This window comes from Motacilla alba, chromosome 1 (genome assembly GCF_015832195.1).
Source record: "Motacilla alba alba isolate MOTALB_02 chromosome 1, Motacilla_alba_V1.0_pri, whole genome shotgun sequence".
NCBI classification, from domain to species: domain Eukaryota; kingdom Metazoa; phylum Chordata; class Aves; order Passeriformes; family Motacillidae; genus Motacilla; species Motacilla alba.
The window spans coordinates 14232218-14256245 of record NC_052016.1 but is presented as its reverse complement, the minus strand read 5'-3'; the positions used below and the strand labels follow the sequence as shown (position 1 = coordinate 14256245).

At 37.6% G+C, this 24028-nt stretch overlaps 1 long non-coding RNA gene across 1 annotated transcript; it reads left to right on the top strand.

Moving 5' to 3' along the window:
* Nucleotides 1–3070: 3070 nt before the first annotated feature.
* LOC119696138 lies at nucleotides 3071–22658 on the top strand. The gene is made up of 3 exons (XR_005255500.1): nucleotides 3071–3188; nucleotides 12952–13048; nucleotides 22603–22658. It is a non-coding gene; the product is annotated as an uncharacterized LOC119696138 (long non-coding RNA).
* The last annotated feature ends 1370 nt before the right edge of the window (nucleotides 22659–24028 follow it).

The window sequence follows — 24028 nt, the reverse complement described above, 5'->3', positions numbered from 1 at the left end:
ACAACCAAACATAATTGCAAGTTTTGGCTGGCTTCAAAGTGTCCCTGGGAAACCAATATCCTGTTCTAGAAAAATATCTTCATTCAATACAATAATTACAAAAATACTTAAGTCTATGATAAAATGAAGACTTTCATTGATCAGAGATCAAGATCATCATAAGCGCCTAATTCCAATTGATTTTTTTTTCTTTAAATACTCATAGTATATCTGCCGGGAATATGGACATTTTAAGATAGCTGTCACTTTATGTAAATCATGTGATTTTAAAAATATTTTTTCCATATCATCTGAATTGTTCTTGTTTGTTCCTAGAGTTTATTTCTCCATCTACAAAGGTAGAGATGATCCATGATTCAGTTCTCTTGTTTAATGGTGTTTTTGGCATTCAAGTCGCTTGATCTCAGTGCTCTGTCCCAGCTGTAGAAATTTTCTGTTCTTTCAGGTGAGTGAATAGTCACCAGGATTTGTGTCTCTCTGCGTTCATATTTGTTTTTGTAAGAGCAAGGTGCATGGAGAGCCCTTCAGAAAGCATTGAATAGCTCATTGAAGGTCTAGAATATTAAAAGTTTGCCTCACAGAGCCTAATCCTGATGAGGATTTAGCTCTGATCAGCTGTGTTGTGATCAACAAAGAAATGTTTTCTCACTCTCTTGCCTTAGTGGCCAAATCCACTGTGTGTCAAAGCAAATCTGCATGAAGCCTTCTTACACAAAAGATGGCAAATCATAGCAGACATACTATTCCTTTTTTATTTTCACTTACTAATAGGCTAAAAAGTAACATCCTCTCAGGCTTCCTCCCTCCCTCCCTTTTTCAGACCCAGTTACCAGTTATTTATTCAATGCAAACTGAACTATTTCTAGCACTGAAAGTGAGCTCCTCTGATCATTCCTGAATACCTGTCACTCACTGCTAGAACACCTTCCTTGAAGCTAGTGAATACAGGTTCAAACAATCTTAAATGGCATTCCCCCTATTTCTGTTTATAAACTTGAAAATGTCTGCAGACCCAACCAGGCTGTGCATCTGCTGAGCCCAGCAATCCCAGAATGTGTCAGATTTAATCTGTGTGGTATCCAGCATGTCTAAGACATGCTGAACTCAGAGCACATTTGCTCTGAGTTGATCCTGAATCTAGAGTGGCATTTGTCTGGCACTTTGGGGCATCCAGACTTATTGCTCAGATGTTCAAAATCCTCAGGTTCTGCCGGATGGAAAAATAGTTTCTCTGAAAAAAAAAAAAAAAAACTCGAGTAGTTTGACTCAAAAGGAAAAATATTCTGGGCATGCCAAAACCCTCACTTTGCATATGCAAGGAGTTAAATATGTGTAAGACTTCGACAGATGATGTGGTGGACTTTGGCAGAGAAATGCAATTATTAAATTCAGAGCAGCCATTATCACAGCCTCAACCTTGTGACAAACAGCAGATCTGGACACCTGTAATTCCAAGATGAGGGAAAGAGTCTTAATCCCAGAGAGATACCTCTCTAAAGCTCATTATAATGCACCTGCATGTCTTGGAAAAGCATAAATGTGTGTTTTGGGAGGTTTAGGTGACTCCTTCAGCAAACTGAGGTTGGTGAAACCCATATATTTACACCAATTTCTTTCAACATCCTGCATGTACTCCTCACCCTGGGCAAGGGATTGCTGTACACAGCAAATAATCTAAAGTTTGGGAAATTCAGCCTAAGGCTGGAATTTATGGTCTTACAGGTGGCTCAGTTGATCTTGTGCCTTTCATCCAAAAAGAAGTGAGCTCACTTTTTCCTCCTTCATACAGAACTTGGATACCTCTCAGATGCTTTTGGAAGCAGTGTTTGACCTTTTATCTTTTGGTAGAAGAGGATTTTGAGAGCAGCTCACAAAATGTCTTGTACAGCTCTACTCTGAGCTTCACAGTCTACAAACAGCAAGCAAAAATGACTTTTTCTAATGGATGTCCACACCAAAAGACAATGAGGAGCTCAGTTATTCCAGTAATAGAGATACGTATTGCAGACAAAACTGGCTGGATCTATCTATCTTTATATTTTATATAATATTTTATCTATCTTTATCTATCTAAGATATATAAAATATTTCAGACAATGTTTTAGGATTCTGGAAGGCAACATCTTTAAATTTTATATTGTGTGTTGATCACAGCTGATGGCAAATGTATATATTTGCTGAACTGGGTACCCTCAGAAAATTTGAATTTTTTTACACAATTATTGCATGTAGTTTTGTACTTCATGCAAATATGAGTAATCCTATATGTGCCCTCACAGACCAGATGGGGCTTTTCACATCTGAAAAGGGTTGTGTTCAAGTCACATGTAAATAAGACTTTCCATTGTTTTAAATTCCCTAGTCTTACTAAGAATAATGAATACGGTATTGGATATCATGCATTAAAATTTGTTATTTATAATATGACACATGATATACCCAGTGAAACTTACTCTGATGAGGGAAAAAAATTACCAAGAGATGATAAAAACTGTAAGTCACACATGAATTACCTGGAGTATGAAACTTTCTTCTATTGTATATAACTTTTATAAAGATAGTGGTCCCACTGAAGATTTCATATTGCTAGCTCTAAAATACAACTGCTCGCACGAGCTTATGATAATGTAAAAATGTTGGAAGGGGAGTTAATTCACTCCTTTATAATGGGGAAGTTATTGAGCTATGATAATAATTTCTGTGGATTATATATTTATTGGGGGGGAAAATGTGCTCTGGATGGTTGCTTATTGGGCTGAGAGGGATCTGGGTTTATTCATTCTGGCTGTTCTCCCAGAAATAGATGGTTGACCTAGAAGATATTCAAATCCAAGGTTTTTTGGATAGAAGCCCATTTCAAGCTGCAGACCTTGCTGGTGTCCTAGAGCTTGGTGAGAGGGAAGCCTTGACCAGTTGCCCAAAGTGTGCCACTTCTTGCCATGGGTGTAGGCTGTGTCCTGACAGCACATGGGGGCACAGGAGTACAGCCTGCCCAAGTCTGCTCTGCAGAACAGATTTGCTCTTGGACTCACAGCAACTACTTCTCCAATTCTTTGTCACTTTTCTTCCTTTTTGATCATTCATTCCATTCCATTGGTATTTATGTGACAGCGAGTACAAGAGCACTCGTAAAATGTCTACAGCAGATTGGATCTCATTGGAGTCTTCAAGGCACCACTCCTACACAGGTAAGTTAATAATCACATTAATAACCTCAAAGAACTTGTGACAAGGCCCTGCAAATTTGTAACCAAAATATCTAACCCAAGGTACCCTTTTGATTGTGGTTTAGTTTACCACAGCAACATGAAAGCGCTGTGTCTCTCAAATGCCCTTCAGCTGGAGGGCTCTCCTCATGTAAAATATAGTCAAAGCCATCACCATTCTGTGTAGCTCAAAAGCTCCTTTTCCTCTCAATTTTCTTGCTGAAATTACCTTTGAGACAACACTTTACCACTCACTCCTATTAAATGATTATACAGCAAGAGCTATTTCTTAAGTGGGATGAAGTTTGTGGATTTGCAGCACTATTTTTCTCAGTATTTTTTTTTTTTTAGTAAATATTTGGAGTCCCTCAATGTGGTTTTTTGTTAGACATTATGCTACATATGTGGGCTCTGGCAAGTTAAGGGCTGTGGGAGCAATTCTGATCTGAAACAGCCTCTGGTAAACACAAAAATGAGTGTATACCAATTTCAGAACCTCTCTATCTGGAATTACCAAAACAAACAGCTTTGAAATTGGAAATGTGTTTACCCTGGCCCTTCAGTCTGGCAGAGCAACCTTGGCCCCATGGAATGGAAATGATGCATTTGAAACACCACAAGCACTGTAAAGGTTTGTAGACCAAATATGGAGGAGGCTGTGAGCATTCTGGATTGAAATACACTAGGAAGGGAGGAAAGAACTGGCTGGACCCACAAGAGATTGTAAGACCCTTCTGCTGTACAGGGTTAGCCACAAAGCTCTTCATTTTTCAAAGCAAACAATCACTGTTACTTCAACAGTCTGGAATTCCTTGAATTCTGTAGTAACGCTAATTATTTTTTAGAGGCATTGCAAATGTAATGGGGACCATAGTATGATTTTGTCAGTACTCTCTGTTTGTGTTGTTTGCAATAAAATAAGTGACAGAATTTTTTTTTTAACTCTACCGTTATCAATGTTGGAACTTTTTGACAAACCTAATCGGCCATGCTTTGTAATTTAAATTATTAAAATGTAAGTTAGAATTGCCAAGTTTAAAAATTAAGTGTACACAGGCAAAAAAATCATGACCACTGACTTTAATGACTAAATAGTTTTGTTAGATCCTCTGAAAAGATTATGGAAAATACTAATAATCTAAAAAAGGTTAAACTAAGAATTTTTGTGCATGGTTAAAACACATGCACTTGGCATAAATTTTAAATGTTGTGTGGTTGTCAGTGCTGACAACTATTTTACACCTATAATGGGCCAGAGCTGACTGAAAATAGTTTATCTTAATATTATCTATGGACTAAGTGCTTAAACATATTGTAGCTAAATTCAGTGTTTTTATGGGGATCCTAAGAAGCAGGTAATTAGTGCATTGCAATTTTATTTCCAAAATCGACAAGCAGCGTGAGTCTGTGAGCCAACTTCACAGATGGCATAGTCAACTTTAACTCCATTTATTTTGTTGTGATGTCCTTATTGAATCCCCTGATTATTTCAGAATCAAACAGTATTTCGGAATCAAGTCTATAATTTCATCTTTTTCCTTGATGATCCTGAACCATTCTAGCCAGTGCTGTCCCACTGATTTGTAGTCACAGTCTGGATTGCATTCAAGTTGCAGCTGGGAGCTGGTCGCATTTCTCTGCAGATACATTTAGGCACAGCAGAAAATTACAGTCCTCCCCAAAGTTGTGTGTATCTTATCAGGATAAGTTACACAATGGAGAAGCTTAGCGTGGAAAAGCAGATGTAGCTGAAGACAGCATTCTTGTGTTTGCCCTTGGTCTGGCTCCAGACTGATCCCATGGACTGAACACAATGGCTGAAGCATGTAAGGAGAGCTCACAATCCTTTAGTTGATTTGATCCAGAATGCAGAAATGTGCACACTGAGTCTGCTTTGGAGCGCAGACCAAGGCACGGTGAATAGCAACTGCCAAGATTTAATTGCTGTCCTGAACCAAAACGCTATTGTAAGACATTCTGTAAAATATATTCTAAATCACTCTGAGCCTGGAGAGCAGTTTGGACAATTTCACCTTTCAGCAGTCTGGTTTCAAGTCAGAATCTACAGTCTAACAACTTTGTATGAGAGGTAACCCATGGCAAAGTTCTGGAATTCCTTCCAAAATGCTCCAATTATCTTCCCTCTTTTTTTTTTTTTTTTTTTTTGTTTTACCATGTCCAGCCATGCCTCCCTTTAGGGAAGGAAAGATGTACTGATTTGAGGTTTTTCTTTTCTTTAATACTGTCAAAAAAAGACTAAGGTGTGAATATAGTTTACTCCAAAAAATCCAGTGAAGGAAAGAAAGGCAATGAATCTTCCAAAGACATTATAATGCTATGGAAGAAAAAATTAAATAGAAGAAAAAGGAAGAAATATTCAGGGCTTCTTCACCTAAGACTTTACAGTATAGAGAAATCAATGGAGTACAGGATTTTTGTGTTTGTGGTGATATCCAAACTGCAAAAACTGTGTAAATCTGCTGAGATGAGTTTGTAAGAAAAGCTTGCAAGGCAGTCCTTGTCTTTAAATTAATTGCAATGTTAATGAACAAGTCTTCACACATCTCATACAAACACTTTAGCCCGATACATTCTAAATCTCTGAAAGGCTTTGTTGCAGCCAATGAGCACTTTAATAAAATACTGCCTCATACTTCCTCATTGAAGCAGTTATGAGAGCTTTGGTGACTTAAGGAGCACCAATCTAATTGAGGCAGTGAAGAGCTGAATTTTTGTCGTGGACAAATGGTGTCAAGTCCTTGACTCAGGGCTTTTAGGTGGATAATATTTGAAAATCTTTCTCTGGCAGCTCCAATATTCATCCTTGCATGTTCTAGCATGGCAGTAAAACAGTGAAGGTAGGTGTCCTATTTGAATATACACTGCCAAATCAAGTCTACCATTCCCAATGGCTGTCAGACTTCTAGGATATTTTTTCAACTCTTTGAAAAAACCCTGGGCAGTGCTAGTAGAAGAAAGAGAGCCAAGCCAGGTCTTCAATTGAAGTAAAGTTTCCATCCATGCAGCAAGCAAAACCACTCAGTCTATGGTAAAAATAGCTTTTAAAATCTCATAACTTGTAAGGGAAAATTATTTACATACAGTTGCTTGAAAAGTAATTTGAGTTGATTTGGCACCTCATGAAATTCTTTTCACCATTATGTGAAAGTACATTCCCATCAATTTTTATCTGCTTTTTCTTTGTCACCGAAATGTACATCATTCATGACATCTTCATCATATATTGTGTTTTATTTTCTTATACGTGATACTTACAGGTATGTCTTTGTGTGTATGCATCTTATGCATTATATTTCCACATACATGTGTGTGTGTAAAAGTATCTATACAGAGAGAGAGAATCTTTGTGTGTGTGTGTGTTCAGAAGGAATGAACTTCAAATTAATGTTTCATGGTGTGGTTGTTGTTCTTTCTGGCACAAGGGATGATCACATAACACATTTGCCAAGATGCTGTGGAATAATTTCTTTGTGAGTTCTATGAAAGGCTTCCCTGTATTTAACCTCTTTGTGAGTGGGTTCTTACATACCAAACAGACTGAAAAACACTGTAAATAAGACATGGCTTTCATATGCTGTATAAATTTTACTCCTTGCTGTGATATCATCCTTTCTTTTTTTTTTAATTTTGGTGATGTTTTGGTCTTTCTGTTCATGATTACAATATAGCCACTTCTAACAAAATTTGAAGTAATTTTTGGACTTATTTCATATACTTAGGAAGGTGAGACCCTGGCTGCATTCTCCAAGGATTTTTTGCCTTTTATAATTTTCTGCAGCATCATCAGTCACAGATGAGGTGAACCTTGCACTCTGCAGTGCCAGGCCTGCATGCAGCTGTTAAGGATTTCTGCTGCTATGACTACATGCAGAACTTTTCATCACTGGGTGTCTTCCTGACTGCAAATTGGTAATTTTTAGTTTCATTTCTCTAGTTGAATTCTATTGTTTTACAGGTTTGTTTTCTGGGAGTGCCACACTGGTTTCTAATTCTCTCTTTGAGACATGAGCTCTGTCACAGCTGAGCACGTATAGCATCCCTTGTGGTGTGTGAGACATAGAATGGTCACTCCTGCTTTAAACTTAGAGAGCTCAAATAAATTCTCTGTCGCTTTGTGCCTCTCTTCAGTTTCTTTGCAGAGAAACAGCATTGAGAGGAAGGAAAACTGCAGACCATGACTGCAAACTACCATAAAACCTGTAATAAAGCAAAATGAACTTAAATACTTCAGGCTTACATTTTACCAAGCTGCAGGAGTCCTCATCCATTATCTTTAGAATTCTACCTGCTAATGAGTTCTGTGACTTGCTTCTGGACCAAAATGTGGCTTATCAACATTAATGAACCTTTATCACTTTTCCCTTAAAAAGTTTGTGATCTGAGCCTTTGGGCTGCAGGAGTGTTCCTAAGACAGATGTTTTACAAAGAGCTGTTAGTCTTGTGCAGCCAAAGGTTTGACAACCTAAGGTGTTACTGAGACCATTTTCCAGCGTCATTTCACATTCCTTAGGCATCTCCTTCAGGGAAAAGGAAAGATATGATACCCAGCCTAGCTTTCTCATTAGCCTGGGAGACATGGAAAAAATATTTATTTTATTACAGGTCAAAACAGGACATTTTGTTCAAGTGTTTTCTAGAAATTATTTTTACACTATTGCATCTCAAGTCCTGCAAATATATCAGCATACAAACATGAATGGTAGTTGACATAAAAATGCCTGCATTTGTGTTTCGTAGACAAGCTACCTAATCAGTTTAAGGAGTTATTTATTCAAACACTTATTCAGAAGCTGAAAAAATTTCAGGCTTGGAGATGCATTATTTTGTGGATTGAATTTAAAACTGCAGCTGACTTCACACTGAGGTATAGGTCCTGGTTTAAAGAATGAGAGGGAGACTATACTTTTTCCTGACATTTTTGATTGGATTAACATTGGGTACAAATACAACTATTCTGTATCTCTGAACACAGGCATTTTTCAGAAGGACAAAAAGGCATGCTGTTTAAATATTAGGTAACCATATCAAATGTTCTTTTTGTACATATTCTCCCAGTATATTGGCATTATCCAGGTTTAACTTACTGCATTTCTACTTGAGGAATCCAAAAACCATTATTTGCCGGCTTCGGTTTTTTAACATTGATAGTTTTGTCACGTCATTCATTACACCCTTCTGCTTCTCCTTGGAAAGCATTACTTCACTGGAAAGGAGCAATAGGATTTCATGACAGCAGCACGTTAGCCAAGACAATCGATTACAGTTGTAGTTTCTCACAGATGTTTTAACCCGGTGGGTTTAAATTGATATCCAAGTAAGTTTTAAGAGACTTCACGGAATGGAGGTGCATTGCCACTCTACATAGGCTTGTCTTCCTGACAGCACAAAGTATTATCTGTAAGGAAGCACCATATGGCTTCAACTCAGATGAGACAGCACCACTGTGTACTAGATGAATTTCTCTTAAGCTGAGCAGCAAAACTATAATGCACCATGCTAAAGTGCATATGTGAGGAAACCAAGAGTGTTATAAACACAGGTGACAGCCTGGCAGGCTTTTCTGGAAGTATCACCTGTCCTCTCAAGATGATGCATGATGAATAGATATTGGCTGTGCATGTTCTTCATCCTTACGTAGTGCTTGGTGGTGTTTATGCTACTTACGTTCTTGGGTTCTTTGGTAATACAATTAATAATGGCAGCTTCGACCTCTAAAGACCTCTGCAGTAAACTATATTCCTTTATTTTAGCTAGTTGACTCTAAATTTGTGGGAAATGCATGTATTATAGAGAAGGTTTCTTAAACATTGTGTTTCCCACTGGATGTCACAGGAGTTAACATATGGCCTCATGTTATATGTAAAAGTTAGCACTGCCCAAAACCCACTCCAACTCATATGAAATCTATTAACCACTGGCTTAAATAGGAAATCTCACAAAGAAACTCAAGTACAGGCATTTTTCCTTGGGTCATGGAAGGATTTGGATTTTGTTAATATTATTCAGTAAGTTGCTCGTTTCTTGGCTTTTGTAAACTGATGCCTTGCCACTTTTCACCAAAATATCCTGGTGTTTGATATTTTGCTGAAATATCTGCGGAAAATTTTGTCAAAGTGGGTTATGGTGTAATGCTTCTGCTGGGGAAGTAAAGTTTAAGAGAAGGAAGAAAATGCGTTTCTTATATGAGACAACTTTTCTTTTTAAAATGCCAATAACAAGGTCACTACAGGCAAGTTTAACACTTATTTCTTTTGAGCCTAGCTGGTGACACTTTTGCAATGGGATGAGTTTGCCTTCGCAAAAATAAAATTTTCTTGAGGTACTATTGAAAATATGCTATTTCTTTAACCCACCTGTTGGCTGCCAGTTGATTGATTTTGACTACTGTCATTTTTCCCCTCATTTATATTGTACACTAGAAGTGTTTGTTTTGCTGCTGGTTGTTTTTGGGGGGGGGGGGTTTTGTTTGTTTGTTTGTTGTTGTTGTTGTTGTTTTTTACTCCTATATCAACTGTGATTTCTCAAGTGCTAGGGCAACATTTTCCAGTAGACTGAACTTAAAATTTTACAACTGGAGGTGAAAGCTGATCCAGCACTCAGGCTGTCAGCTACCCAGTCCCAACACAGCACACTGTCAAACAACTCTAATTTATGCAACCTTTGTGAGGTATGATGGAAAAAGAGCACCCTGACACATCTGTTACCATCATTCTCCTTCATCACTGATATCAACTGTGAAAACATAGTCCATAACTTCAGTGCTCCCACCTTCTGCACAGTACTGATGCTAATTCCATTTGTGGAGCAGGGAGACATGGAGAAAAAAAGTCCTGAAAGCAGTGAGGGTTTTCCTATTCTTTGCTGGAGTATTTCTTGAGAAAATGATGTCATTATCTAGTATGTTAAAGCAGAAGTATAACTTAAAGTTGTTAATAATCAGACACTAAAAGTTAGGGCACTGAAGATCTGACCTTGACAGGTGTGAAACAGTTGTCCTACAGGTCTGGCCAAGTTCATCTGCTGAACATCCTAATATGGTCCAGAATCTTTTAAGCTTTCTTGTTCCCCTGCAGACACTGGAGCAAAAGACCTCAGTGCTCATCTGCACAGCTCAATCATAAGAAGGCTTAGGCAGTATGGAAAGGAAAACAGATCTGGTCACACAAAAAAAGTGGTTTATGCCCTTAGTGAATGCTGGCTACTCACCTCAGATGCTGTGTAGTTTTCATGCTACCTGTTAAAAAAAACAGCTGTAGAAAATACTAAGTTCATTGGGGAATAAACAAAAGTCACACAAAGTAAAGTAGAATTACAAGACAAAATTTAATAAAAATTGTACATTTTCAGGGTTTTTGTTTTAAATCATAGTGTTAAACTGACCTTCGTTTTCATTGTCACAGGATGAATAAACAGAGAGCTATTGATCTAAAGCATAAAAAGATACAGGCAGTTCTCCATTTAGATGGCATATTGTTGTTTTCTGCTTATAGTAGCATAAACTCCTATGAAGACTCTCTGTCTTCATGCTTCAAAAGAGGAAAAAAATTTATGCCTTTATTTAAAATACTAGATATACGGAAAGCAAAAAACAGATCATTTATTTGTTAATGTCATATCATGACATGATTATGTTTTACTCTAGGCATTATAGTACTAATAATTCTAAAATCTTTGAAGTGCCTCATCCAGGTTATATGAATTGCACAGAATAATCTTAATAAGATTGCACAGAATAATCTTAATAAGAATGTCTTGATCATCTTTTAATGTCAAAAACAAAGTACAAATAATAACGACTTCATGAATAGCAATGAAGCTTTGTGATATCAGGATGTACATTTTCCTTTTCTTCTACTCTGTTAGTTGGAGGTCAGAACTAACAGACACTAAGTTTGAAATTGTGTTCTCAGTCCTGAAAAAAAATTCAACTCTTTTTTTTTTCCCATAAAAAAGAGCACCAATTCAACAGCACTGACTGCCTCAGTAGGTACAAGAAAAGAGCAGAACCGTCTGTCACAATAATTCCCACACAAACAGTGTGGAGCCAGAACTCTTCCTGTAGGTTAGTATTTTTATGACCATGCTTTCTGAAATGTTTCATGCTCCAAAATTATATATTAAGAAATCACAGTTACTAATAGCTGCACTTTTGGGATATTTTTGGATTTATTTTGATTCATTTTGAAAGGTGTTATAAAGGTGCTCAATTTTAATGTTTTGGGTTGGAATTTGCTCATTTGGAGGCTTGGCATTTGCTCATTTGGCTTCTCATTTTTTAAGAATTTTCTTTTTCTTATGCAGCTTCTTTCAGTTGATTTCCAAAAAGATGCGTTGGATATCTAAAGTGATGATAACATGTCTTCAGTATTAATGCATTGATTGCCATGACAATTGCAGAAATTGACCATGAGATCCATAAATTGAGAGCTTGTATTAGTGGAACTCATTTCCTTTGGCTTTTAGACTCGTGAAGATGAATAAATTCCTCCACTCAGTTCCAAATAACGATATCTGCCTGCACTCTTGAGAAGTAACAGTCTCAGCAAGCAACAGTGGTCATGTAGGCAGAGTTTCCCTGGTCTTCCAAGCTGACAGAATTTTCTGCCTGACATTTGTTTATCCATACACTCATGGCTGAATGAAATATCTTTTAAATTATGCACTTTTCTTGAGTATTGAAAATGCACAGAGCTTGTCTCATACATTTACAGCTAACATGTCTGGTGGTTATTACAAAAAACTGTGTAATTAGCCCTATTAGGCCAAATATTGGCTAGATATTTTGGTTAATTTGCAGCTATCACTGTGAGCAATTGGAATCATTTAAAGAGAGTTTAGATGGGCTGACCAAATAAGCTGTATAAAATAAATAATTGCACAGATTTCTTTAATCTGTTTCCCCTTCCTGCTGTCCCTCTCCTTCCAGTTCCTTGAGGTTCATCCCTTCATTTCTTTTTTTAACCTCACATTTATTTATGGCATTCTCCACCAGTCTCTCTTCTCCTTTGCATCTCTCAGGTTTCCTCCAAGGACAGCCTTCCTATGTTTACCCATCATTTTTTCAGGGCACACGTTCTCAGCATTTACATCAAGAAACAGAAAAGCATAATTTACTGTCACTGTTCCATTTTCACATTGCCATTTTTGTTTTAAAACTCCTCAGATTCATCTCCACTCAGGTCTGTTTCCTTTTAGGATCCCTGGTACAGCAGAAGAATGTGATTATTCAAGGAACTGCAATTCAGGTTAAAAGTGGAGATGATAAACACAAAACATTTCTGTTGAGGGCCAAGAAAATATAGAGTAGAAAAATTCAAAGCAGAGAGTCAGGCTGGGGAGGCAAACACCAAGAACCAACCAAAACCCATAAATGGTCTGATTGAGAGGTTTGAGTTCCCTGCATCATGCCTGTGGCTGCATTTCTAGATAGTTCACTAACACATATATTCCATCTGGAATGGGAGCTTGCTCTCACCAGCATCTTTAACTTTTTTCACACCAACATTTCATGAGGAAAATATTTTTTGTGCTTCCTCATCCATGATGCAGTAAAAAGCAACTGGTAAATAGAGCTTGACACATAGTCCAAAATAGTTTCCAATGAAACATTTTCAAACTACAAAGGGTTAAAATATCTCATTTCTACACCACTGTCCCAAACAGTACCACTATCTGTCTTTCTCTTTTATATATTCCTTCTTTTTTGTTCCTCTGCCTTATTTAGGTTTCCAGTCCTATTCAAGGTGGAAAACACGCCTAACTGGGAAGCTGATGCAAACAGACATTTCACATGACTATATAGGAGGAAAGAGCTGTAGCAGGTAGGAAAAACAAAGTATAATATAATGCTAAAAAATATCTTTTGTTCAGGATGTCCACACAGTTTAAAACACAACAAAGTCAGTTTCATATGGCAATTTTATAGAAAAATCACTTATAATTACCATTATGTTTTACAGTGTTTTTCAGTATTTTTTTACTCTTGTAGGAGGGATTGCAATCTTCTGATCATCGAAAAGTATTTCCATTCTACTCTTGTTCACTTTAAATACATTTCACTGTTCAGGCCTTTAACTAGCTCAGTAAAACGTTTCAGATCTGAACTCTATCGCTCCATTGACTGAACTTTGCAATTTAAAACTAATGTGCTGTTGCACTGTCTACAGGCACACCTAATGGACAACTTTAACATTGTTTAGATGCCAGGTAATTTGTTACAACCTGAATTTCCTCTTCTACTTAATGGCTGAAAGTTAAATGTTTGCCATCAAAACCAGTGGTCTGTTGAACATTGATCCATGTTAGAACAGTGAACCTATGTCTCTGCAAATTTGTAAGTCATCTAAGAGGCAAAGCAAAGCCGACCTCGTAATGTCAAATCCCATTTAGAGCTGGTGAATAGGTTGGAAAGAAGGTACTTGATATCTTTCGAGCAGTATTAAAAATACACTACTGTGCAGAAGGATGAAAGCCTCAGTAAATTAATGTACAGAGTCTGGCCTTTCCAAATAATTTATAGCTGAATTTTGTCTTTTAGGAGGAATGGGATGCAGTTAATAAGTGCTGTGACTTCAGTAAACAGTTTCTGAGCACACAAGCTTCCAGATAAGTGTTGGAAGCTGTAGCTTTGCCCTTCTGTATGCATGGTTTTATTTTAAATTGTCTTTCCTTAAGCCTCATTAGTAATTGCTTTCTAACTTCACTCAAAAGTGGTAACTCGCATCACTTAGCTAAAGCATCCATTTGGAGTTGAAATATATATCTAAATGCACTTTACTAAAATATGAAGTTTTTGTTTAGTCTATATTTTACTTAAATTCTTCTTATTCATAGTTTACAGGCCACAGGAGCACCTAGGCATAGACTCATGAGGCTGGGGCTAATGCCCCACTCTAGACTAGTGTTTCCATTTCCCTGCCAGGCATCTGTATTCCCCTCATTCAATGAATTCACTCTCCTGGATGTCAGCTATGAAACTTTTGGGGCTTCCAGACTTGCACCTTTAAGATCTGACTCACACAGCTTGCAATTTGCTGCATAATTTACTGGATAGCTATCCATTTTATTTGGCTAAACTAGCAGGCATTGTTGCTGTTTAACATTCATTTTTTGCATAATGGGAATTAAATTTTAAAGACTTTTTTTAAAACAGAAAAGCTTAGTAACTGAAAAAAAAATGGTTCGGTAGTAAAGCTTTTGCTTATAGGTCTTGCAAAGACTCTGAGCAAATGCAAGAAAGATCTGCATCCACTCTCTTTCCAGAGTGTCACGGCACTCTTTTAAACACATATATGCTGGCAACACCCAGGGCAGGATTTGAAATGGAAATCAAAAGTTCTTTTGAAGGGCAGTAGCAATTTATCAGAATTGTCAGAGACCAGTGAAGAGGATGGTTGCTGGATATAAAAACAAGATGTGACTCTGATGGTTGTGTGTGCTAATATATTTATGAATTTGGGCAGAAAGATGATCGGACACTTCATCTGTGCCTAATGCAATTTCATGCAGATTCTCACCAGTTGTGACCTCTTTGCATTGCTCCAGAATGTTATGCCTGAAATAGCTTGCCCTCTTCATCCCAGTATTTTTTATTAGGCTTCTGCTGTGGCCAAAACCTACAAAATCTAACTATGCAGCCTGTGGAGTGCAATGCTTTCTGAGGAATTTAAGTGAAGCCAAAAACCAGGCTCCAATTAGACAGCTTGCTACATTCTCACCATGGAGAGGAGACAGCATGTAAACTACCCATATGCATTAATTATAATCTCCTCCCCTGCTTTTCAGTTTTCAGCTTGCCAACTCTCTCTCCCCAAAATGAATTCTCCTACCCTTTGTGGCTAAGATTAGGAGGTTTTGCCCCCTGAAATTAAAAGGACATGGGCACAGCCAAAAAAGGCTGGTCTGTGGGGACCCAATCAAGCTGGTGTGTGCGGGGTTTTTTTGTTGGTTTTTTATTTATTTTGTTTTTATTTTCCACTGAGTCATCAGTGGTTAAGAATGACAGTGGGGAACAATTAGTGTTTTCATAAAACTTAGACAGAGGGCTGAGGAGAGAGCAGGAAGCAATATATCTGTGGTGAGTAAGCCTCAAGAGCCATAATTTCCCTGTTTGTTTCAGTTCAGATGAGTGCCACCCTGTTGTTTGTTTTATAAACTGTTTAATAAACTGTAATGTTTATTAACAGTAATCCATTAAGATCATCTCCTTTGAGACCTTTCCTGTACAGTCAGTGCTCTGCACTCCAATGAGGAACCCAGTTTTATTTTCCTCTTGTTTCTTGTTTTGCACCACTTCAGAAACTTTAATGATTTTATCTGAACTTTTATACCATGCCTCATAGAGAAAGAGATCTTAAAGCTGTTTAGGCAACCTCTGCCAGTTTCAGACGTGTCATACAGAAAAATAATGAAGTCTAAAATACGTGTATGTGAGCCCCATCGTCTGAAATTGTAACAGCTCAATTTCCTTGCTAGGATGTGGAAAAATTAGCTGTGCTGTCATGTGGTGAATCAAGGTGGGAGGTAGCACAGGTGGTCATAACAACTGCAAAGGTTTTATTACAGAAGGCTCTGCTCATTTTTAATAAAATTGTCCTTGAAACCTAGCTAGCAAGAAATTAATAGGAAGCTTGCAGTGATTTTTTTTTTCCTCAGGAAAGCAACTCTGAAATTTCACATGGTGAAAATCACTTATCAGTGCATCTAAACTGAGTTTTATTTTAAAATACAGTTTTTAATTAAAGTTTGCAGTTCTGAACCTGCTGCTAGTACCTGATATCTTGCTAAAAGGTCACAGCACTGGTGGCATTAATGGCATGAGAGCCTGATACAGGAGATTATGAATGTTCAAATTGCCTTTCAGTGCAGGTTTATCATTAGGAGGGGCTGCAGGCATTCCTGGCTGAGTGCAGGTTTAGTGATAGAAGTGAGGTGCTCCTTCTTTGGCATGGCTGTTGTCACAGGAACCAGGCTTTTCCTGGGGTGGGTGTGAGCGGGGAAGGGGCAAATGCTTGTCCATGGTCTCAGCTCCCTCCTTTGAGGAGGGTGCTGCTCCAGCAGCCCCATCAGAGCTGTGGTGGGCAGGCTGGGGATGGTGACTGGGGGGCAATCATGCCCTAACCCCTGGAGATAACAGGGGCACAAACACCCCCTCCCTGGCCAAGCCTTATGAGTTGTCCTTACCAAGAGCAGGAGCTGCCTCATGTGCCCCGTGTCACTCACTCTTCAGGTGACAAAAGTGACTTTGCCTGTACTGCTGGAAAGCCTTGAACTGGATTGGTTCTAGTTGTATCTTGAGATGTAAGCAGAAGATCCTTGAGCTGCTTTACTGCAGCTGACAGCGATACAGGGGGACTGTGGAGCTTTGGGCACTTGCCAGAGGAGAGAGGAGGTGCAGGTATTTTCAGAGTGGCATTGCAGAGAGCTAAGGAGATGCAAATTTAATTTGGAAGCTGTGAAAGGACCTCACCAAGTGAGGCAGAAGTAGATGTTTTTTTGCTGGGAAGGGCTGGCATTGCTGTATTCAGAGCTCCTGAGGCAGCCCAGTGTCACACCTCCTGCCTCTGGAGCATATCTGAAGAAGTGAAGCAGAGCAATGAACTTTGAACAGCAATGTGAGTAACTTTGGTGCTGCCTGAGCCAGCAACCTGGAGCTGCTGCTGTGCAGGGCAGGCAAAGGACAAGACTTGAAAATCCTCCAGTTTGGCTTGAAGGAAGATGCTAAGGAGGCCTTAGAGCCAATGTTCTCCAGCAGTAAGCACAAGACTAAGCCATCTGCAAACAACCCCAAGGATAGATTGGGCACAGCCTTGTTACTCTGGTCATAACTCTGAATTACTATTACTTTAAAAATATATTGGTCTAGTGAAAGCTGAAATTAAGTGGAACATATTGCCACTGCCCTCAGGGATCTGGCATGGAACCACCACTGAAAGCAGAAATGATCATTTGCAAACAGAACAGACACCAGAGCTCTGAGAATCAGAGGCACTCACTTCAGAACATCTGCCAGATGAGCCATGGCATAAGCGGCAGCGTCAGATTATATGTGTTGGGCTGTTGGGTTTTGTTGCTATTTTCTTTTAAAATTGCTGTTTGGACTCATATAAAGCCATGGATCTTTGCCAAAGACAGTGCTGAGGGTGAGGATCCTGCTGAAGTAATTATGTCTAGCACAGGGTCTCTAAGAGAATATTCTTCCAAACTTGTGTTATTAATATGGAAGTGAGTTAGCCATAGCAGATTTTTCTAAGTACAAAGGTGGTCAGAATACTTCAGAAAATAAAAAAATAAATAAAAGGGCACCTTTAAAAGATTGTTTTAAGGAATTTAGAATCTGAGCCATGGCTTCAGCCATATTGAGGAAACCACCATGCCAAAAAATATTACCTGCAATTGTTAAAAACAGCTATAGAGTGAGATTTTAAAAATAGTCTCTCTGTTTACTTTCCTTACATAGAGAAAAAACTGCTTGTTATAAACAATTACTCTTATTTTTATGAAGTATCCTTTCTGTAAGAAGATAAACCAAGTAAACTTTCTAATTTGGAGCCTTGGAAACTACAACACTTTCCAAAGAAGTCACCTATGGAAATTGGTGGTGACAGAGGCCTTAGGTGGGTCACAGTGATATCAAAAAGGGACTTTTGTCATTGCAGAGAAAATCTTGCACATGTAGAAGAGGTTATGACAGTGTAAGGCAAAATGGGAGGGAAGCAAAGGTCTTTGTGCCCAAGACAGTTTTATATGGGCAATAACCTCCCCTTGATGAGCTGGCTGAGCCTAGCAACGTGATTTATTTGGTGCTAATGAGCTTTCTGCTGCCTCCAAACACCTGAGACAACACAGGGTGTCTCAGAGATTAGCTGACTGCAGTTAGGAACTTGCTTTCTTGTGCTGGAGACTTTTTATTATGCTGACTGCCATTAGGGCTGTGTTTGGTTGAGGAAGGTGGAGGAAGTAGAAAACTGTTATTCTAAGAAGATCTTTGTGCAGAGGTCTGTGTTAGAGGTTCAAGGCCAAGCAATAGATCTTAGAAACTGAATGAGTTTCTCAACACAGCTTTTGTGTTGCTCAGCAGCCAGGAAAACAACCTAAGGATAATGGCTTTTGAGAAAGGTAAAGACTAAATAACTTTTGGTTTTCTCATTAAAATCTTCTCATTATTTAGAAAGATATTCGCCTAAGACAGCAAAATGCTTTTTTGTACTTCAGACTTCTGAACTAGGGCCTCTGGAAAGTTTATACTTTAAAGGAGACAAAAAGAACAAAAAACTGGAAGGAACTGCTTGCTCCAGCTAACAAAGCAGGAATTAAATCCAGGCTGCATGATTCCCCCACCCTACATGCAGCCTGAGGATGCTGATTTGGCCAGTGCCAGACTACTCTGTATTAGTGACTGACACACATAGTCTTTATACTTATGAAAAAAAGTACAGTCACTGATAAGCTTCTCGATATGCCTTGTCCTTTCAACCACAAAGTTAACCACTGGAGGAGGTTTTGCATGTAAATGAGGTTCTCTTCAGGTTTCAAATCTAATCAAAGTGGAATTCAACTTTCTTCTAAAGGATATGCAAAACTAGTTGGTCAAACATCCTTGAGCCTCGAAGTTTATCACCAGCCTGACGTCAGTCTGGAAATCCCAACTTTCTTAAGAGATGATAAATGTTATCTGCCAATCTCTTCCACTGAATAAACTCTGTTTGATCTGCATTAATCACACTTGGCAGAAGCTGTTCAAGCCTGCTAGCAGCAATCCTGGTGAACAGCTTGGCATCATTGCTTAATAATGAAGTGGAACAGTATGAAAAAAAAAAACATGAAGGAGCCTCCTTTTCATTGCCACCCCAAAGTTAATGAAACACACATTAAAATGTATGGTTTGAAATATTCAATAGATCTGAAACTGTCTCCTTGTGATCATATTATTGCTCTCAAGGGCAAAACATATCCCTTTCTTTTTCCCTTTTCTGCTATAATGCTATGTGTCAGAAGTGCACAGAAAGAGAAGTACCAGATACTTCTGTAATTTTTTATACTTTTTATCATTTTTATAAATGAGTGATCAATGTCCTGAATTTATCTTCACAAATTTTGCCCAAGAATACTTGAGTCATTATTGCTTTCATTCCAATATGATGAAGCACAGTTCAGAGCTCAACAATTCCTGCTATTTTCCTTAGTAAGGAGAGAGGGCCTAGGACAGGTCTGTGCATCACTTCAGCCCTGTTTTGGGGTGGGCTCTCTGGATATTTAAGCAGTCACTGGAACACATGCTGAGAATTTCCACAAAAATGCTCTGTCTGCTTGCAGGTTCTCATCCAGCAAATGCTTCCAAACCTCTTTTCAGTGACTTTGCTTGGGTGTGTGGCTGCACTAAACTCAGTGGGACTGTTGACACGGGGAAAGTCTTGCACAGAAATAAGGAATTGATAGAAACATCTATTAGAAATAGATGAATAGAGAAATGTGCTCCTGGGAGGGTTACATAGAACCTGCCTTGGTTTGGAATAAATGGGAAGAGGGAGTATTAAAGAAAGGTAGTAGAGAGGGAAGTACAGAAAGTGGAGTCACAGCATCAAAAAATGAGATGCAAGAATGGAAGAGAAAAGAACAGAGGAGGCAGAGTGAAAACAGTGAAAATATTTAGTTTGCTTGTGGCTAGATGGGGAAAATAATATTTTTTAAGAAGGGAAAGATCTTCTCCAAAATCTTCCATACAGTTTCTGGGTGTGCAGGGCCTGCTCAGCAATTACTCACAATGTTCTGCTGTGGAATCTCTCTTGTAAAAAAGAGCATTGGCACAACTAGCGTGATTGACAAAGGAAAAAACACCAATTACCTTTCCCACCTAAAAAATACAGTAGACTTCTCCAGAGACATTAACAATATTTCCATGTTAGGAGTGTGCAGGGATGTAAGTATAACATGGCTGATCTTTTTTATAAATGTTCATTCATCTCAGATTAAGCCTTGAATTTTTGAGACTAATGACAACTTACACACATTTTTTGAAGCATCACCATAATTTTGTGATCCTCTTGGCCTTTTCCTAAACCTTTATTTCTGAATGTCAAAGTTGCTTTAAAACATATTAATAAGTAAAAAAAAGCATATTCCATCCTATTATTCCAACAGAATCCATCCTGGTAAAATATAAACTTCTTCCTCTAGCCTATAGTATCTACTACTGCTGGGGTTTTTCTAATTAAAAACTGTGTAATTTGAATCCTGAGAGACACATGCCCTCTGAAATAATGTAACATGGTAGTTAAAGTAACAATGAACATTCTTCTTCTCAGGAATTGATTGCATCGCACAAACATTTTTTATAGAAGGGAAAGGCTTAGAATAAACAAACAAACAAACAAAAAAAACCAAAAAAAAACCCAAAAAAAACCCCAAAAAAACCCTAAGAAATGAGGGCATAAACATACATTAGATAAGACATTAGTATGATGTATGACATTTTTTATGAAGTTTGTATATTCAGACAAAGGAATCAAGAGGGAATTAAGTTATCACATTTTTGAAGATATATCTAAATACTTCAGTTTAGTGGTGGCCACAGAAGCTACTTCCATTCTTAAAACAAACAAGTTAATTACTGAAATTTCACCTTGATGCTGGAACTTTCACATTAGACACTTAGAAGTCTATGAAAATATTTATATAATTACTAGTGGGCCAAAGTATTTCCTATTAGTGGTAACATGTGTTTTCTTACTTGCAGACACCTATACTGATGTCTCATGAATTTGCAGGGATTTGTTACCTATTCATCTCCCTAGAAATACACTTTTGGGTATGCCCACAAATAACTTACATTTTTAATTCTATTTCATTAAAGAATTGCAGTATCCATATGGCAATATATATGTAATGCATACTATATTAATTCAAATTACTCTCCCCTCTCTAAGAAACTGTCAGTTTAATGAGACATCACAAATAAAGTGCAATCTGAAAAAAAATCTCTCACCTATAATTGCTCAAAGCATGCATTCTCTCTCCAAACTTCATTTTCACTGCATGTGTAATGTTTTTAAAGTGGTGTTGAATGTAATGCCTTTTACTCTGAACACTCTTCACTTCCTGGCTCAAGTTTCTTTCTTGATATAAGAGGGAAAAGTTGAAATTGCTTCTAGACATGTAGGGAGAGCACAAGAATACAGATTAAGTTCTTTACAAGGTTTTGATAAGTCAGGAGCCCACTATCTTAGAAGCAGTTAGGCTAATCAATAATGAGGCAATGTTAATTTATTCATGTGCTTGTACTCTGGCATCCTTTTACAAAATTAAGTACAAATATATGTATATATATATATATAAATATATGAAGTGACTAAGGCCACATTCTTTTGTCTCTATTGTTCAAAGGAGCATTTTCTAAAGCCTCTACTGAAAACTGAATCTGACCACACAAAACAGAAAGAATATAATAAAAGAAAAGAATGTATATGATGAGAAAGAAATGTTTGAAAGAAGACCTATCAAAAAAGCATTGACCCAGAATAAGGGCCAGTGTGGAAACACAAAATTATGAATAAAATCTTCAAAAGCATTTTATTCCCAGGTTCCAAAATGGTAGACTACACTGAATTGAATTTTACATCCATCTGCTGGAATATCTTCTCTCAGACACATTTTAAACCCAGGAGTCTAAAAGCAACTATTGCCCAAATGCATTTTTGTCAGGAACTTTTGTATCTAAATGCAGATGGTGACACAAAGAGTAATTTATAATGGCATGATATATACATATTGGTAACCACAGTGTCTCAAATTCTTTTCTTTTTTTTTTTTTTTTTTGATGTTTGTGTAAATGGCAAGGTTACTGCAATTTCAGTTCTCTTGAAACAACTGTATGGTTGGAACAGGATAATTTATGAGGAGCGGTGCTGTTTTGGAAACATGCAGCTTTTAGTATCAATCTGAATTTTTCAGATAAAAGGTAAAAATTGTATTGAGTAATATAGAAAACAGAAGAAAAGGCAAAGGTTAATGTAAATAGCTGTAAACCATTTAGACCATAGGTTTTTATTATTATTTTATTTATTAAGATTAAAGGACTTATTACTCTTGTTGTTCTGAAGTGAAACTTCAGTACCCTGGGGAAGAAAAAAAACTTTGCTTAGGAATTCAGGTTCTCCTTACAGACACATGCTCTATGGTGTAAAGTATCTGAGGATATTGCTACAGAGGATGCTTGAAAACTTGCAAGTTGATGGGCAAGTTGGAAATCTTTCCTTGATTCAACATAGGTTTTGTTAGCCGTGTATTTATACCTTAGAGAAAATGGTTATTATTTATGAATAAATTCACTTAGCAAATCCAAATTAAAATGGTAAGTACTCTGGTGTATTTCTTTCAGAATGTGCAGGATAGACAGAACTGCGAAGGACCTACAGATTAGGAGGTGATCTCAGGATAATGAACAATGAATTCATGTACATGCTGGCTAGATGGACTTGATCAGAATGTTATAAATATCCTTGTCAAGGAACTGTAAAAGTGGTAGAAGCACACTACTGAAGATGGCTCATCAGAATTTCTGGTAAGCACATTTTTTTTGCTTTTTCCACTGTAATCTTTGGTGTGGACAACCAAATCATTCCCCAGATTTTGATTTCATGACTACAGGCAGCTGTAATGCTTAGGTAAATGTATTTATCTTCCCAAGGGAAGAAACCAGGCATTGCCAATGAAAGTTCAAGGGCTACGAGTCTTAATTTTCCTCTTGTCTCTCTGGGTAACCTGCCAGCTCTCTCTCCTCACCTTTTTTTCTTTCTCTCAAGTCTCAAGGTTGCTGTTGGAGTTCTCTTGTGCTTTTTAAAACCCTGTCACTCCTGGTGGCCATGGTTGTGTTTTTCCTGTAAACTTATCTAGAACTTCTGACAGAACTTGAAGTGTAAACAAGTAAACAAATAAACAAGTCTGGTCAGAGTGATGGCAGATTTACTTGTCTTCCAGGTAGCTGACAGTGACTCATTTCTTTCCAAATAAATGCCAGCTTTCTTAGAGCAAAACCACATTAGAGTAGATGAAATTACATGAGAACCTTTAAAAAACCCAAGCACAGCATAAAAATGCATTGTCACTTAAACATCCCAATTAACAACCAAAAAGAAACAGACATAGTAAATTTGAAGTATTGGATCACACATGCTGCAGGTAAAACTAACAAAGCATCACCTGACTAGTGGAACAGAAAAGAAACCTTGCTTGAACATAAACAAATGAATCTGACAGGATTATTTTTGGCCTGTTTTTAGAGAAACAGAAATGCAGACAGCTGACTGCAACAAATGAATTCAGAAACAATGCTTAGAATCATTACTCTTGATAATTAGAAACAATTACATTTTTTTTCCAATATTGAGATACAATGACAAGCACCCAGGAGTAATATTTCCTTTTCTTTGACACATGGGAAATGTTTAATTTGTATTTTAACAGTGAGAGTTACACTATGGAATTTAGAATTTGGAAAAACGTGGATTTGAACATGTACAAGTGCAGGTTTATTATTTTTTTTAATACAAGTAGCCAAGATTCTTTTACTTCTCTTGGTTTAACCCTCACATAAGGGTTATTGCAATTATTTTGTACCTTTATTAGTCAGGGAAAAAAAAACATCAGAATGTGAATTTGTCAGAGTTCTGATAGTGAATACAGGGACTTGTCTTGGCAGTGTTATATCTTTGTAAAAATGCTTGCCAAAAAGGTGTGATAATACTTGGCACATCACATCTCTCAGTCAACACACATTCCCTTTAAGAACCTTGGCTACTATTTTT